The sequence below is a fragment of the Meleagris gallopavo genome, chromosome 3 (assembly GCF_000146605.3).
Source record: "Meleagris gallopavo isolate NT-WF06-2002-E0010 breed Aviagen turkey brand Nicholas breeding stock chromosome 3, Turkey_5.1, whole genome shotgun sequence".
Taxonomy (NCBI): domain Eukaryota; kingdom Metazoa; phylum Chordata; class Aves; order Galliformes; family Phasianidae; genus Meleagris; species Meleagris gallopavo.
In genome coordinates this window covers 55,629,123-55,642,526 of record NC_015013.2, presented here as the reverse complement: position 1 = coordinate 55,642,526, position 13,404 = coordinate 55,629,123, and the positions used below count along the sequence as shown (strand labels likewise).

At 37.8% G+C, this 13,404-nt stretch overlaps 1 long non-coding RNA gene across 1 annotated transcript; it reads right to left on the bottom strand.

Moving 5' to 3' along the window:
* Window positions 1–480: 480 nt before the first annotated feature.
* On the bottom strand, window positions 481–12,607 carry LOC116216471. Its single transcript, XR_004159256.1, has 2 exons — window positions 11,519–12,607; window positions 481–901 (listed from the first exon to the last, which is right to left on the bottom strand). It is a non-coding gene; the product is annotated as an uncharacterized LOC116216471 (long non-coding RNA).
* Window positions 12,608–13,404: the final 797 nt, after the last annotated feature.

Below are 13,404 nucleotides of genomic sequence, written 5' to 3'. Positions count from 1 at the left end.
AGACAGGCTGCTGAGCTATATACACTGCAGCAAGTCTTCCACCTGCTGGACAAAAGGCAGCATTAACTCTCCTTAAGAGGAAACAGATGAACAAATATCTGCGATGAAAACAAAAAAAAAGAAAAAAGAAAAAAATCAAGATTCCCTTCTACTTGTCTAAGTGCATTAAGTAAACCAACAAAGGTGAAAATGCAGCCAGCTGATTAAAAAAAGATACAAAGAGATTGAGTATTTCCCAATATTTTTCTTTTAATAAGGTCTTTTCTTTTTACAGAGGATTTGCACTACTTGAATCTAAAAGTCTTCTGCCTTTTTTGCTGTTCTGGATTGATAAGTGCCTTAATAAGGCAAGTAGAAATATATCCTCCTTTGTCTTTCTTGTTCAGCTCAGACGGAGGCTTAAATGAGAATATCACATATTCTGTCATGCTAAACCAGCTGAGCATTACCAAATCCCCATGTCCCCCAGCAGCCTCAGACCAGGTGCCAGGTACCGTGGGCATTCCCCATCCAGATCAGCCCGGAGGGAGAGGTCCTCTGCCTACCCATGAAGTTCCACTGTGAATGACGAGAGCATGTGGCTGAATCTGTCTCCCAAAGAGATGTGAAAAAGCCTTTTGACAGTGTATAGCTCTGTATCAAGCTAAAGGATGCTTTCCATTGAATCAGAAGTTTGGGAACATGATCTTCACTTCAGTCCATGTAGTTCTTTCAAAACTCCAGTATACTTCTTAACTGGTTGTTCCTCTGAGACCACCACCAACAGTCCTTCACCAAGGTACTGCCCAAGCCTTGAGCAGGTCAAGGATGCAAATGAAGAGGCTACAGGTCTTCTTCTATTTATCCACTCTCCTCCAAATCCCACACATCATCAAGAGGCAGGAAGATTGTAAAATTTCTCCTAAAGTTAGGAAATGATGGGTTACAAAATCTTGCAAGAGTGTTTAGAAACCTTAAATCTGACTAGCAAGTATTACCAATATTGGCTTTGTTTTTTCTAGACCCTGAAAACAAAAGCTTTCAGCTTAGAAATGTTATATTCACCACATTGCCTTCAGTGATAATAAATATAAATAATGCTATGAAATTTATTTTCATAAATTAAAGACCATACATCAAGTACAGATGAAGCTGGTTGGAAACTTCATATTTTATGCTGCCAGAGGCAACATAATACAGTCATCTGCAAAAATATACATACTTATGTACACATATCAATATATATATCCGTATAGAGGTATATAGACGTATCAGCTATTTTAGAGGAACAGAAAGCTAAGGAAAAGAAATATTTAAATAAAACATGTAATGCTTAGGAGATAAGCCACTTGCTCAAGAAGCTGCAATCTGAGAGAAAAGTAATTTAAGAAGTAAGCAAAATTACACAGAAGAACGCTTATGACAGCTGTAAGAACCAGGAATAAAAGCATTGTAGAACAGCTATGAGGAAAGAGTTTAAGTAAACTAATAAAAACAGTATAACTGTATCACTATTAAATCCTCAGAAATAATGAGGGCACAGCAGAAGTGTTCAATGAGCAGTTCATTTAACTGTTTTACGCATGGATAATCAGGTGCAGACAGACAATAAGGTTGATGAAATTCTACTTTATTTCAGCAGTAAGTAAGGAGAATCCTATAAGGAACTTACTGAAGTTTGATATTTTTTAAATCAAGAAATTTGACCTATCAACTTGAAAAACAAGTGGCAGAAGAACTCTGAAGAATTTTCAGAAGATCAGAGAGTACTCTGGAAGAGTTAGGACAATAAATGAAAGTCAGTCTGCATCACAATTAGAATGTGTAAATGGGCAAACTTCCATCTTATAGGGCCTGCCAACCACATAAGAGTGCTAGATAAAACAAAACTGCCTACCGCAGGATTCAGTCAATAAAACATTGATAATATTAACTTTAATGAGTGCACTTACATTAGATAATGGCAACCAACAGTAAAATTTCTGATGGTATTACAAGTCTGGCTGATAATAATAAACAGTGTCAATGCAATATATGCTAATCACATTCACATCAACAAATGAAGGCTTCAAGTCCTGTGCCATCCATACTCTGTGCTGGTCAACTACAGTTGAATTTACTGTGCAATTCCAGTCCAAAAGCTATAGCACGTCATTACAGGCAGGATGCTGCTCAGCATGGGACTAACATGGTCACGTAATATTGGACATAAGCTGACAAGAAATCACGTATTTTTAATGGGAATCCATAGAATCAGTTCTTATCTCCTTCAATATAACACTTCTGGAAGAAAATAAAGTCTTGACAGAAGACAAATGTTAGGGAAGAGGCAAATAACAAGAAGGGTAGAGTTCACTGTTGCAGAGCAATCTAAGTTGCATGGTGATGTGGACACAAGCAATCCCAGTGTATTTGAAGATAAGAAAATGTAAAGTCATGCACAGGAACAAAGACGACTTCTGTTCTGGTAACCAGGAAAGGATAACCAACTGAACATGGGTTCTTGAGAATTGTGTGCCCAGAGAGGCTTATGTGAATCTGGGGTGTTTAAGAGGAGCAATATGAAGCAGGAAAAGATATAACAGAAGCTCTGCTCTCTTATAATCTGTTTTTGGCAATGCTGCATTTTCTTGTAGAAAGGCATAGCCAGATCTCAAGGTACTATGTTAAGACGAACATAGACAAACTACAGCGACATCAAAAATGAGTACAGGAATGATTCAGACATTTGATGGTGCAGGACTCCAGAAATTCAATCTTCTTAGCTTAACAAAGGAAAAACTGAAGCAATGACTTGATCACATTCTTTAAGTACCCAGACACAGAGTGCTGGGACTACAATGTTCTTCACTTCAGGAGCAAAGATAAAGCAAAACTCAATGGTTAGAAGTTGAAGCCAGAAATTTAGAAAAGATAGGACACAAACTTTAATAATAGCAGTGTTTACCAATTTGTTATTTTTTCCCCCAATATTTAATAGTTAACACCTAAGCTTATTCTGAATATCAAAACTGATGCACACACACAAAAAAAATATTAGGTTTGTCCTTGTATCATTCAATTATATTAGTAAAAAGAATTCACAATAGGACTATTTTTAAATCCCCTCAGATTAGATTAACATCATCAGATTTTATTATAAATAATTACTAAGTACATAAATCTGGCCTATTTTATTAAAATGCAAACCAAGTAATAAAATTTGTTTGTTTTTTTTAATGGATTAAAGATGCAAATGCTTAAGTCAGGTCTCTGTTAAGATAGAGTTTGATTTTGGGCCAAAAGTTATACATGTTAGAGAGTTGATAGTTTTTTTTCTTAGACTTTCAAAACAAAACATTCTCAATCACAAACAGGATCTGCAATATAGTACCTCCAAAATATATATTTAAACAAAGGAAGGGAGAAAAGATCCTTAGAATTATATTCTTGGGAAAGCTCAGATAAAGGGTTTGCTGCACTACTCACACAAAAAAACATGTTGGGGAGATAGCAAGTCATGTAAGTAGATAAACAATGTGATTTACACACCTCAGACAGTTGAAGTTCTCAGTATTTCTTCTGTAGAAAGATATTTTAATATCTCTTCATGTCTAAGCATATATACTTGTTTACTGACATTGATCTGCACCACTTTGTAAACTAAATTAAAGTCAAAACAAAAAAGTTAAAATTAAAATATCATTCCTGTCCTCAAAGATCAATTGTTTGGCCTTTTTTAAACTTCCTGTTTTGCTATATAGGAACTCTTCTTTATCACACTTGATTCAAGGAACACGCTATTATTGTTTTGCTTTGCTTTACTCCCCATCAGCAAAAAAACTACTGCACCTGAACAAGACTCTAAACCCCTTTTCCATGCATGTTTTCTCACAGAATAATCTGACATCAGTAGATTGTTTGCTTTTAACCCTGACATCCCCCTGACCTATTTTTGAAACGAATCTTATTTTAGGACGTCCTGACTCTGATACTAAATTGGAAACCCTGGTGTGAATTTTATAGAACACTATTTCCTTTTATAGAGGATGTTCACAGCTAATCTGTCATCTAAAGGGCAGACAGAGGCCAGAAGGCTAGGAAACCAAGACAGGTGGCCTAGCAGAAGCCTGAAACCTAAACATTTTTTTTTTTTTTTTTTTTTTTTTTAATATTTTGTAGAAGATCATGAGGAATCAGAGTATTTTCTCACTTTACCCTATTTTATTAAAGCTACAAAAACAGCTGTGCAACAGGATAGGGAAACACTGATCAGAAAAGCTTTCTTGCAGAGCAGCTCTTCTTCCTGACAGAGACAGGCAGCACATTCACCGTTTCCCAAAGCTCCTCTCCCAGGAAGTTACACAAGGAAATGAGGAATGTATGTTTATTCAGGCATCCCTACTGACCACACAAACACTGTTTGTCCTTACATGTTTTTAGCATACTTAAGACACACCAGTCCTCTCTTCGTCCTATTAAGCTATCAATAATAATGTAACTGCTTTAGTTAATCTTCCATTAAGTATCACTCTTTTCATTCACTAACAAGCCGTTAACTATGAGCTCTGTACATCACCATCTGGCTCAATGCATGTGCTGTGCATGCCAATACTGTCCCCAGGCAGCCATAAACACAAAGTCTGGGACTCTCCAGCATGTCAGCCACCTCCAGGAGGTTGCCGGTACTTAATGCCACGCTCCTTGTATCCTGATAAGGTGGAGTGATTCTGCAAACAAAGCACAGTTTGTCCTTGTGCAGGCAAGATAGCGTGGAGATAGGTCACCTAAGTCTGTGGGAGTTATCTGGAACCTGGGATAGTAGCAGAAACAGGTAACATCAATCTACGTGCAGCTACTGTGCCTAGATTGCATCTAATTCTCAGCTTCCTCATTTAGGCATGAACTAGGAATGTAATATGCAACACAATGTTTGGTGTCAGTATGACCCAAATTACATTGCAGAAACACTCTCTTGCCCCTAACTTTAATGAAAGGATGCAGAGCAGCAGAAAGTACTGTTCTTAAGTCATAATGTTGAGTCAGCTTTAACAATGAAAGCCAACCACAACCATGGCCAACTGCACTGCTCCAGCATCAGCTCAGAGTGTGCATGGGGTTTCCCTAAAACACAACTGAATACTAAGGAACTCCCAAATGTGGTGGACCAGTAGCACACGTGCTCCTTCTTTTCCATGCCAGCTGTCCATTGTACTGAAGGTCTTGATTTGGTTGCCATATTCGGCTGAAGGCATCAGAAAAATTCCTCTGAAGGTAAGGATTTACAGACCAAACTAACAGGCTTTATCTTGCTTAACTGTACTGAGCTCAAACCAAAAGGAAGAAATACTGTCAAAGATACAACACAGAGGAGTTAACTCACTGAAAAATTTCCAATTTTGAACACAGTAATACTCTTTTCAACTGTTACCTTATTAAAGGCAGACACAATTGTGGTATTTAGGGACAGGGCTTGCAAAGCATGAACAGTCACATTTGCTCTCTAAGATGTCTGGTGGAGGAGGAAGACAAACTTTATAAACTTAAGAACCATAATTTGATTCATAAATGCTGAATAATTTTTGCTGTGTCTCCTCCCAGTGGCCCTACACACACACAGTCTGCACAAACATCTCATCTCTTTAAAGTAGAAGTAACAGTTCCAATAATCAACAGGTTGTGCAGTGATTCTAGATTTGTGGTACTATGTATTGGTGTCCTATTTTACACTATGCTATCATCTTGAAATATGTTTTCAAACCAATTAAATATGATTTGTCATCAATTACACCCTTATATTGGGCTACCATATCCCTTGTTAATTAAAATAGCTCTGTAATACAGTCTTGCCAAGCATTTTAGCTCTGGAGTCTGTGAGCCCAAGCCATCATTAGCTCCACAAGTTTCTTAATTTACACCTACTGAGATAGGATCAGCAGACTTGGGTTTGGTTAAATGAAATTTCTGTTTGGATTACAGACTGACACTGCCTACATATGGGTGTACACATCAGGACAAATAGACACCACAGGTGGCCACTATTCAAATGAAGAACATTACAGAAGGTTGGCTGGATAACAGAAAATAAATGAAGGTATACAAGATAAGCATTTACTCTTACTGTATTTCAAATAATACAAAATGTATTTTGCCAGATTTGGATTTAGCATAAGCATTATAAAGCTTTTTAAAGATATGGTATTATAATTAAATATGTATGTCCATGTGAAAATAGTTACACATAGACCAAAGCTTTCAAAACTGACTGGCAATTTTTAGGTTAGTTGTATCAATTTAGTGTTTCACTTTCAAGAGACCAAGCATTTATTTTTGAAAAGAACTAATCAAAATCATTTCCACATATTTATGGCATAAATGTAGGTGAGAATACTTGAAAATTAATAGAAGTTTTACCTCCTAATTCTTCTTAATAGGCTTTAATTAGAAGGTTAGTTTTCAGTGAAGCTTTTTAGCACAAGATCTGCTATTTGCAGATTATATTGTTTTAAATAATAACTTCCAGAAAATAGTATACTTTTAAAAAAAAGAAAAAAAGAAAGGCAAAAAAAAAATTTTGTTTTGCTTTTAAATGGAGTCAGATATTGCAAAGTCCTGTTTCTAACTGAAGTAATCCTCACTACATAAATCTCTGCATATTTCTGCCAAAGTATCTGTGATGAAAAGAGCTGAACTAATTCAATCTGAAATATTTGAGTTACACTTAAGGAAGCGTACTTTTGATTTGCACTGTCTCCAACTTCAGTATTCAATTGCAATTGGTCATGCCAAATACTTGATTACATCATAGTTTTCTAGTATGAATCAATTGCCCTGTTTGATTCAGAGACTTGCTCACTACTGCAGTGAAGTTGGCAACCAGGGACATAACATGGTAATCTGATGTCCTGAGCGTTCAAATAAAAAATTTGAGAGTTTTTAGTAGTGGAAACAAGTAAATCTTGAGGCAAGCTAATTACATTTTCTTCTATTTTCTCACCACTTAAGATCTTCCTTCCTTGTCTGAGGTGCACACGGATTATCAGGTCTGTGTATGCTTTTAGGATTAGTTCTGCTCACGGTAATACCATCACCTTCAGGAGACAGGAGGATTTTGCACAGCCCAAGTACAGCTTTTCCACATTCCTTTTCTCATGTCACAAAATAGTGCACAGCCATCTGATTTCCAATGATTGCTGCCTGCATGCTCACCTACAGCTATAATTATACTTTATAGTAGAGTTTACAAGGCAAGGTGAGCATCTCCTGTTGTGACATATAATCAACTGAATAAAATACAGTAAGTGACCTCAGTTTCTCAATCTATTCACTAAGCATGACTATCAAAAAAAATTCACAGACACATGGCACTGCAGAGTAAAGAAAAACATCCTAGATGGGCAGTTAACGGCAGTGGACTAGAACCATCATATTTACCCCTGTCATTCACAATTTTATATATATGAAAGATACTTTTTTAAAATGGTTTTTATACACAAATACACACTCCTTATCATCATGATGCACAGACAAAACTCGAGACACTTCGTTTTGCTCTATAAATGATTCCAAATCTCACTCCTCCTCTTCACTAAGTATGAACTGAGTATTATTTCTCTTTCACTTAAACCTCTAAGCTTCATTGACACTCATATTTCAGTCATCTGTTACAGCTGGCCTCTTAACGCCAAGTGAGGTACTCTTATATTGTGTATCTACAGTATCTGGTATGGAGCCATTGCTTTGTTACAGAATCACAATGCAGACAATTTTCAAACCATTAGATATGTTATATAACTGAAATGTAAAATCCAAGCCAAATTTTTTTTTTTTTAATTTTGCAGTTGGTGTACTTGCTGGTGGTTACTTGTGGTTGTACAAGATGATCTTAATGGTCTTTTCCAACCTTAATGATCCTGTGATTAAAACTAAATCTTTGCTTTAGACAAATTGTCACTCTAAATTAGCAAAAAAGATTGTGCAGTACATGAGTTTAGCTTTCTAACCACACATGACAGAGATGGTTGAATTTATGCATGCCTTGAGGACAAGGTGTGGCCCTGTATGCATGATTCTTCAAATTAAAATATTAATATCAAAATATTAACAATAATGAAAATGCTATTGTAACATGGAGTAATGGAAAGTATGTTACAGGATAAAAAGACAGTGATTAAACATCACATGGCTATCTTTGTGAAATACTTTAGGAGCAATTTATCAAACTGATTTCCACCAAATTATCCATCACCACATGAACTGCACAGCTCCTTCTGGTGGTAGCACTAGCAAGGGCAGGTGCCTGCTCCTGTACAGGTGTTCTTGGGAAGATAAAGAGTATCTGAGACTAATGATGGCTGCCGGTGAATGAACAGCATGGAATAGCACCAGGTAAGAGTCAGGTTGGGTGTTAGGGAAAGATTCTTCACCAGAGAGAGGTTGGGATCTGGAACAGGCTCCTCAGGGCAGCAGTCATGGCCCTAAACTGCCAGAGTTCAAGGAGCATTTGGACAACACTTTGTCACGTGGATTGATTTTTGGGTGGTCTTGTGTGGATGGTCCTGATGGGTCTCTAACAACTTGGGATATTTTCTGATTCAATGAAATGTGGAAGATGGCTGGAGAGGGCCGAGTACCTGGGACTAATCCTGGAGGGAATGAAAGGGAAGGTTGTGGAGTTGTCTGATGTACAGCTGAGTAAGGAGAATACCTGCGAAGAGACGAAGGACAGGAGATCCCTGTGGGAATTTAGATGTCATGCCAAGTTCCATTATTTTCATGTGCAGTCTCTTGCTAACTGTGCCGTCACTGCTGGATCCAGCATGGAAAATACATGTAACAGAAATGGAGCAGCTCTACATTTGGTGCCTGCTAACACATTTCAGGATGACAATCTTGAAACAGCATTTGGTCACATGATATTTCATATTGCAAAGGCAAATGCTTACATAGTGGTACAATTCTATTTGCATTGAAAAAAAGTTAAAGTATTTTCTTATTATATTTTACTTCTATCAGAAGGAAATAAATTGAGATAATTCGTTTTGTCTTTTGGCCAAGCAGAATGTCTTATCACCACCTATTCTGTAAGGCTTTATATTTTGAAACTTCTGTCCCCACCTTTAGTTCTTTCTCTCTTCAAGCATTGTGTGCAAATACCCAAGACTCACCTGAGGTCTCCCATCAATTCTGTATAGCAAAATTGTCAACTGGAGTGTCACACATGTTCTTCTTCATGTGTGTCAATATGGCCTTCATTCAGTTTCACAGCAGCTTTTCTGACCCAGATCATTAAGAGTGTGAAGAGAAAAATTAAGAGGTGTAGCTACTGTATTTCACACTGAAGGGAACCAGGCTGGCAACTTCAGTCAGTTGTGGTATCTCAACTGAAGTATAACTCCGAACTGAGGAAGAGCAGCTGCTCAAAGTGGACTACATCATTTATAACCCATAGTATTGCTAGACAAGTGAGTTGGTTCACACACTAGTGTCACTTCAAGTCTATTCCCTTACTCATTTATTTATAAATAAAAATAACCAGTTGTTATTTTCTTTATATTTGTTACTTTATTAACCTGTGTTTGTTTTTTTTTTTAAGCAGAAATTCACCTTGTTGCTCTCAGGCTCTCTTTCTCCACATTACCAGGGCCATTTTTACTTCTAATGTTATCCTTATAGTGCTTTCAGCCCTTGTCACATGGACAAAATTCATTAAATAAGTCTATATATTTATTCAATTCATTGCTCAAACTACAACATAAAGACACATATGGACCACATCAGGATCACATCTAAAGCAACTTTTATATATATATAAATACATACGTGAAGACATTCATAGCTATTCTTACCTGTAATTTAACATTGAGATCACAGTTCTTTAAGAGACAGTAACATACAACATCAGAAGTTCTGCTATCATCTAGCTTTACCTACTGTTTCTCTCTAAGAGGATCAACCACTTACTCCGCTAACAAAGGAAATCAGATCAGTGTAACAAAAGTCATTCTTGAATATGATATTTAGAAAATCTGAGATAACTAATCCTTTTTAAAATCTCACTATACCCATCACTATAAAGCTATTGATTTTAAAGCCTAATACAGGCAACAGCCAGTTACATTTCCTTCTGCCTCACCTTTTCCTTCATTTACTTTTTGTATTCCCATGTTGTCATTTTTTGTATTAGCAATATTTTATCAAATAAAAAGCAGTGAGAGCTTTTAGTGAGAGCTATAAATACATTACAGTGTCTCAGAAGACAGTGTTCTCACTAGAAGAAGAGGGAAAACTTGTTTGGCAAATGCACTTTCCAAGCTTTGACAATCAAAGTTAAAACTGACACTGTCTGCCTTCCTGCTATCAAGGATAGCGGAGGCAGACTTTGGAAATCAGTTTGTTTCTCTCACATTAGAGTGAATCATGAGAACTCCTGGAGGTTACAGATATTGGAAAATATCTGTAATTCCTGTATGCTACTGTAGTTCTATTTTAGGTAGTATGAAAAGTCAAGTTAATGTGGTTTGTTTATAGGAGACATCACAATACATCACAACGCCTTCATTGTTATTCATCACTTGGCACAGAGGAAAGCATGGAGTATTTTCAGACAGTCCTCAGACCAGAGTAATTTCACATAACACTTGAGACAGCTGAAGAAGCAGCAGTAGCAGGGGAGATTTATCTAGCTCAGACACAGAGATTCACGCCCCTCGAGAACACTTCAGATCCATGATAAATTCAACTCCAAAAGGAACTACTTATATTGTATGAGCAACTACATATTCCAGCCAAGATCCCTTTGCTGTTTCATAAGGCTGCAGGTTTTCAATACAACTTGTGTCACATCTGCCAGCCTCAAATGGCACATCTCAAATGACATTAGATTCTTAAGTTTAGGCAATTGTGGAATTGTTTTTGGGTAATGAAATTATTTGATGAAGAATACATTGAAAACCTTGAGAGAAGCTGCAAATGAGAACACAGTACACAGGAAAAGACTACAAGCTTTTCCAAAACTCAGAGACACACTATGGCCTTATTGCTGATGTAAATTCAAAGACAAAGTTAAAGGTAATCTTCCTGGCACCCAGTTATAAAACGTTTGAAACACTGTTCAGTTATTACCACATTTGGTCCTTTGGTAAAGATTCTCTAAACCATGAGCAAAAATAGTATTGTAAGATTCTGAAGAAAGAAGAAGCATCTGAAAAGATTAGTAGATACCACAGTATGTGTTTGTCTACAAAGTCAGTTTGTCAAGCTTCTCTCCATGAAGTAGGAACACAATTTTACATATGGAAAGATTCCTTTCAGATCTCTAACCTCTATAAAACACAAGAATATTAAAACTGACAGAAGTGTGACAGGCTTAAAAGCCTCCCTAATAATTTTCTGAAAATGCATTTATTGTGGTTGTAGATCATCAGCAACATTCAGTTTCTAACAAAAAAAAAAATTGCCACTAATGGCAGCACCACTATGACACAGACAAACAATCTTGCTATTGAAAAAAGATTGATCATTGAAAACCAATATGAAAGGCAGATTGTTTGTTACTCACAACAGGTGGCAATATTTTCTGAAGGTGTCGGATGGTGGAGTGAGCAATGCAGGAAATGGAGCAGTGAAGGCAGCAGTTCTTCATCAGGAAAGAGCAAAAAGCACAGTTACCAAGTTGCTCATCAGGAGAAGCTGGAAGCAGCGTAGGTTACACAGCAGAAGTCTAGGAAATTTCTTATATTTCATTTAAGGGAAAACTCTCATTTTATATGCACCTTCCTCCACTGCCAGCCCTTAAATGAGCACAGTGCATCCACCTGAGTTCTCCTGGGCTGGCCCTGCCTTCCCACCAGCTGCTCAATCACTGTTCCAAGCCGAGACTTAGCATTTTCACTGCAGAATCACAAAAATCATTGAATTACAGATTGCAAAAACCTTAAAGATCATCAATTCCAACCACAACCTAGCCATACTACCCTAACTCCAACAACCCTCTGCTAAATCACGTCCCTGAGCACCACATCCAAACAGTTTTTAAACAGAGACTCAGTGCAGCCAATGTTTTTTCTATGTAAAGCAGTAATATTGCAATGTTGCATAAAGTAAGAAGACATATCGCTAGTGTGTAAATCCAAACTAAAATACAATAAACAAATGGATTCTGGGTTAGGAAGAGCAGTCAGGTGTAAAACATGCTCCCCTTCTGAAGTTTGCGATTGATGTACTTATTTCTGCAATACTGGGGTTATATGCACACAAGTTTCATGAAGGCCATTTGGGAACTTTAAAATGAAAATTCATGTCCAGGGATGTGTGTTGTAGCCAGAGACCATTATACAAATAGAGGAAACAGAGCAAATATGTCAAGGCTGTCAGGCAACATAACAAGTCTGAACATGTCATGCTGTTACTGCAGCAGGCAGCTTCTCCACAGCAGTAAGCTCCTATTGAATGAATTGTTAGTAGGGTATCTATTTTGACAGCAATAGGTAGTCATTCCAAATTAGCCTGGGTATACCAAGCACTTCCATGAGGAGAGGCTGAGGGAGCTGAGACTGATCAGCTAGAAAAGAGAATGCCCAAGGAGGTCCCATTAACATATATAAAATGGGAGATGCAAAGAGGACAGAGCCAGGCTCTGTTCAGTGGTGCCCAGTGCCAGGACAAGAGGCTATGGGCACAAACTGGAACTCAAGAGGTACCCTCTGAACACCAGGCAGCATTTCTGTGCTGTGCAGGTGACTGAGCACTGGCACAAGTTGGCCAGAAAAGTCACAGAATATCCCAAGTTGGAAGAGACCCATAAGGATCATTATGTCCAACTCTTGGCTTCCAGCAGCCATACATTTTCTGCCTAACCCTCTAGGAGGACTCTATTCAGCTAAGCAGTCCTTCTACCCCACCTGCTTGACTTTCAACATTTTGGAGTTGCCTGTTCCTGTGCTCGTAGGAGGCAGTAACCAGTACTAATGGACACCAATGCCTTCAAAACCAGTATTCCAGGGGACCCTACTAAGTAGGTCCCTGAGAAGCCTGAAATCTGTTCCCTCTGAGGTTGAAGTTTTGGTGGCAGTATTCCTTTTATACCCAGAGACTGTGGAGTCTCCTCCTCAAAGATCAACAACCACCTAGACACAGACTCGGGCCCCTGATCTGTATTGTCCTTGCTGGAGCAGGAGTTGGGCCTGACCTAGAGGACTCTTCCAACCTCAAGAATGCTGTGATTCTGTAAATCCAAATAGCTCATCCGGACTAGCAGAAGCACTGCAGTTGTTAGGAATGAAAGCACGTTCATGCCCAGTTCATCCTTAAAAAGTTACAGGTCAAAAGAAATAACATGGTGTCACATCAGATCACTTACATTCTGCTAACACTAGATTTATTGAGCAAAACAAGAAAGTGGTCTGCTCTCTGCTTCTAAGCACAGACTGCACACAGTGCAATATT